General features: G+C 35.3%; 1 pseudogene; it reads left to right on the top strand.

The window, feature by feature from the left end:
• Window positions 1-204: 204 nt before the first annotated feature.
• LOC103588677 lies at window positions 205-3,927 on the top strand (annotated as a pseudogene).
• The last annotated feature ends 965 nt before the right edge of the window (window positions 3,928-4,892 follow it).

Genomic DNA, 4,892 nt, shown 5'->3' with positions numbered 1-4,892 from the left:
TATATATATATATATAAACTATTATGAAATATAGTTACCCATGTGTATGTATTATTATTATCTCTATATAATATTATTTAAGTTAGAATACCTATTTCATAATAGTTAATATATGTTATAAACATTTTCATACATAAAATCACATGTATAAAATGGAATATCATTCATCCTTAAAAGGAAAAGAATTCTGTCATATGAGACAACATGGATTTGAACCTGAAGGAAATTATGCTAAGTGAGATAAATCAGTCACAGAAGGACAAATATTGTGTGATTCCGCTTGTGTGAAGTATCTAAAACAGACTCATAGAAACAGAGTAGAATGGTGGTTTCTAGGAGCCTAAGGGAGAAGAAAACAGGGAGTTGCTATTCAAAGGGAACAAAGTTTAGTTATGAAAAATGGATGAGTTTTACAGACCTGCTGTACAACATTGTGCCTATAGTTAGCAATACTGTATTGTGCACTTAAAATTTTTTTGACGGTAGCTCTCATGTTAGGTATTCTTACCATGATAAAAATAATAATAAATAATAATAAATTATAAAATAAAATCAACCTATTACTTAAACAATTAAATGGTTTCTTTTTTATCCTAATAGCTCAAGGGTCTAGACTGAGAGCTGGCTTTTATTTCCAAAGAATTGTTTAATCTCTTTATTGTTTGTTCCACAAAAGATCCTAGACTTTCTTATGTAACTGGTTATACATGACTTCATGTTACAAACCCTGCCAAGTGTATATACATTTGTGATGCAACCAATACAGTTACATTCACTTGAGTAACACATTACACCTATTTGTCCAGTGAGAAAACTGAGTTTAGCGGTTACATATAAGAGTAAATCTAAATATTCTAATATTTATTTAAATGCAACACTTTTTCAATCAGTTTTGCTACTTCTTAGATAATACCTAGATAACTGGATGACATAGATATATGTAGTTGAACAGTACTTTCTTAATCAAACAGAGAATTGAAGAAAAATTAATTCTCCTGTAATTTCTCCAGGTAATTTACTTAATTCTGTATTGATTTTTATTTTCTGTAAACAGAAATAGCTGAGGGCTATTGATTTGCAGTCTACAGAGAGTTAAAACGTTTATAAAAATACTTAAAATTCAAACAAAATTGAACTAAATCACAAGAGGAACTTTTGAGTCCTCCTATTCTTCACACTTGTTATTTTCTCTTTAAAGCACGAAAGTTGCAAACACACATGAGATTTTTGATTTCCAAGGCATTTTTTTTCATTCAAACTAATTGCTTTAAATTACCACATAATTGTTCACATCCCTCTGGGCAGTAACATGCACAATTTAGATAATGTGATAAACTCAAATTTACAGTGCTTAACTTATTGATGGTGCTGTAAATCAACCAATATAAAGAGAAAAGTATCCTGGAGTGATAAGACGTTCTGGTTCCATTCCTGATGTATACTGCTATAGAAATGTGATGTGTATTGGTATAATATCTGGGCTTATAAAATTCTCCTTTTTATGTCAGAATTGCCCAACTTCCATAGAGTAGTGGAATCTATGTGGACAATAAAATTTTGAAAGATTTTAGTATTAGTTGTACTTTGGATATAAATAACAGAATTTGATGCTGGCCACTTAGGCTGAAGAATAAAGTGAGACATATGGAATAGGCCCAAACACTAGGGCTTAAAATTGTCATGATATAAAGAAATTGCGGTGCTGTCATGAAGGAAAATTGATGCCAATTAGCCAAAAAGTAATCATATATTCTAAGGGAAAATGATCTATATCATATTTTAACTTAATTTGGGACTCTAAGAAGCTACACTTTACACACACACATATACAATACATCTTCATAGGTATGTTTGTACTATTAAATTTTTTAAAAACAAAAACATTTGGGCTAATATTTAGGCAGTACTTTATAAATAATATGACATAAAACTAGAGAATTATATTTAATTTAAGAAGAATAAATACAAGCCACATTTTTCTTTTTCTTTCTTTTTTTAATAGTCTGAAGAGAAAACAGACAATTAAACATGCCACTGAATACTTAGAACATTAGTTGATTAAGTAGCAGTGTGATGATCTTTTCCAAAACAGGCCAAATACCCTGATCAGGATTGGTTTTATACATGAAAAATAATTTATCATGCTAAGTGCATTCCTAACAAACCATAAATAATGATAAGAAATTTCATTATATACCTTCTTGACTGATTTGGAGACAATTGATTAGGATACTTTTTTCACTGTCTGATGTTTTGAATGTGTACCCATTATGTACATGTTAGCATTTCTATGCCACATTTGCCCTCTTAAAGGTCAAGCCCTGTGTAATTGCTGTTCTAGCTCAATATACTGTCACTATAATATTGAAATCTGTTTATATGAGTCGTCCCCAAATTTACCACTCTGCAAAATCTAAACAACATCTGATAGAAATAATCTCTCTTTTCAAGCAAAATAAACTCTAAATGATTTACTATTTAATCAGGGGGCCATATCCCCTGGAATGGATGAATATATTCTTAAGAAAAATCAGTTACTGACTGAGAAATGTCATATTGGTTATTTATTCCTGAAAAACAAATCTCACTTCAGGCTCTGAAGTCCTTACCAGAGTTCTCCAAAAGCTAGGGTTTTATTGTAAACCTAGGTAATGGTAGGTAACATTGCCTTAATCATCACAGTTCTTCCCAGAGGGAAGAGGACAGAAATGCTTGTGTCATGTACAAAGGACAAGGGACTACACATGGATTCACTATTTCCCTTTAAGTGAATTAACTCTTGGTAATTTTTTTCCAAAGGATGTTGCAACTATTTCAGGAGAGTATCAAGGACGATGGGCATCTTAATTCATCAGGGAGGGAAACTAAAAATTTGTAGTAATGCTAAATTTATAATAATTTATATGTATTAAACACCTACTGCAACCAAGGCACTATTTTGATCACTTCACATATATAATTTTATTTTATACTCACAACTATATTTACCGTATGATATCTGTTTGACAGGTGAGAGAACTAGACTACAGAGATGCAAAGTCAACTCACAATGTCAGACGGCTAATGAAGGATTTTAAGTTAGGTATTCTGAGTCTAGAGCTTTCACCCTCAAGCATACCATGTTACACAGGAAGCAGCTAGTCCCTAAATAAATGGCCTGGCAAGTAGCATTTAGTACAGATGAGAAGCTTTGAGCTTTGGACTAGCAAAACCACAACAGTGTCCAGCCAGTGGCCCCGTATAAGCCATCAAGCGTGTGGTGGTGAGAACTGGATATGTCTGTGAAACCTTCCTGCTGATCAGTTACCCACCAATGCATTTCCTGAAGAATGTATACCAGTCTTTGACAACTACCCTGCCAGCGTTATGGTAGATGGAAAACTGGTTAATCTGAGTTTGTGAGATAGAGTTGATCAAGAACATTATCACAGATTAGGCCCCTAGACTGTCCTCAAACAGGTGAATTCTTAATTTGCTTTGCCCCTGTGAGTCCAGCATCATTTAAAACGTCCTTGTAAAGTGGTATCCTGAAGTGCAATGCCATTGTCCCAACACTCACATTACCCTAGTGTCCTCAAACAGGTGAATTCTTAATTTGCTTTGCCCCTGTGAGTCCAGCATCATTTAAAAGGTCCTTGTAAAGTGGTATCCTGAAGTGCAATGCCATTGTCCCAACACTCACATTACCCTAGTGAGAGCTTGATCTTAGAGGTGATAAAAATATAACTAAGGTGCTGAAGGAGGAGCAAGTGACTCCTATCAATCATCTAACCACAGGGATCAGCCGTAGCTAAGGAGATTGGAGCTGTAAAACACCCAGAGTGCTCAGGGCTGTGAGTCCTCAAGACAGTGTTAGATGAAGCTGTCCCAGGAGTCCTTTGCCCCCTCCCATCTAGAAGGGGAAAAGGAAAATGCCTGCCATTTTAAATACTGAAGCACCAGATTCCTTGCCCTCTCCTTAGAACCTTTCTACACTTGGCTCAAAAAATGTGAAGTCTTTGCATTTAGTGGCAAGTTTTTGTTACTGATTAGTTTTTCCATAAAACCGTTTTAAATCAGTCAGTAATTTTAAAGTTTTGTTCATTTAAAGTGTAAGAATTCAAATTTTTACATTCTTTTAAAATCTTGCCCTAAAATGGTGGGCCTTCTTAAAAACTTATTTTTAATAGCCCCAGTCCTGCCTAGATTGAATTGCCAAAATACTCTGTGACCTAAGTCACATGGGGTGCTAGTAACACTGAGCATTAAACTGTTTAAAGACCATTGTCTTTAAGAAAATTGTAGCTTCTGGTGGGAGGAAATGCAAACACTTTCTAAATAGTTTTCAGATATGTAAAGCAGAACAGACTTTTTTTTTGTCCTTTTTGAGACCGGTTGCACCGCGCTGAGCCAGTGACCGCTGTGAGCACACCGGTCATCCCTATATAGGCGCTACTGCGCTCCCAGCGCCGCACTCTCTCGAGTGCGCCACTGCTCGGCTCCAGAACAGACTTCTTAGTCAAATGTCTTTGTAACTTAAATAACAGAGAAAGAGAGTCTCTGAAAGAAAGTATTTATTCAGGAATGAACATTGCAATGGGTGGGTGTATTCAGGGAGGTAAAGGAAGACAAGGGTTTTTAAAGGAGTAATGAGGAGGATAACATAAGTTATTTTGAAACAATGATCCTTGGCTGCAAGGATCAATGACAAGTGGAGTCAGTCCGAGCGTGGACAGGCTGTTGTTGGCCGACGTCCCTGCAGAAGTATTATTTGTGTGTGTAAGTTTGTGGTAGTCTGTGTGTCAGGTGTGGGGTTTGCAGGCTTTCTGATAGTTCTTGTTTTCATGACACGCATGCATGAGAACACTCCCTTTTTGTCCTTCCCTGGCACTATTTTGTCAGGGTTTGACAAA

The sequence above is a fragment of the Galeopterus variegatus genome, unplaced genomic scaffold (genome assembly GCF_000696425.1).
Source record: "Galeopterus variegatus unplaced genomic scaffold, G_variegatus-3.0.2 Scaffold603, whole genome shotgun sequence".
NCBI lineage: Eukaryota > Metazoa > Chordata > Mammalia > Dermoptera > Cynocephalidae > Galeopterus > Galeopterus variegatus.
Note: the sequence above shows the minus strand (reverse complement) of the source record. Positions and strands in the feature narration are given on the sequence as shown.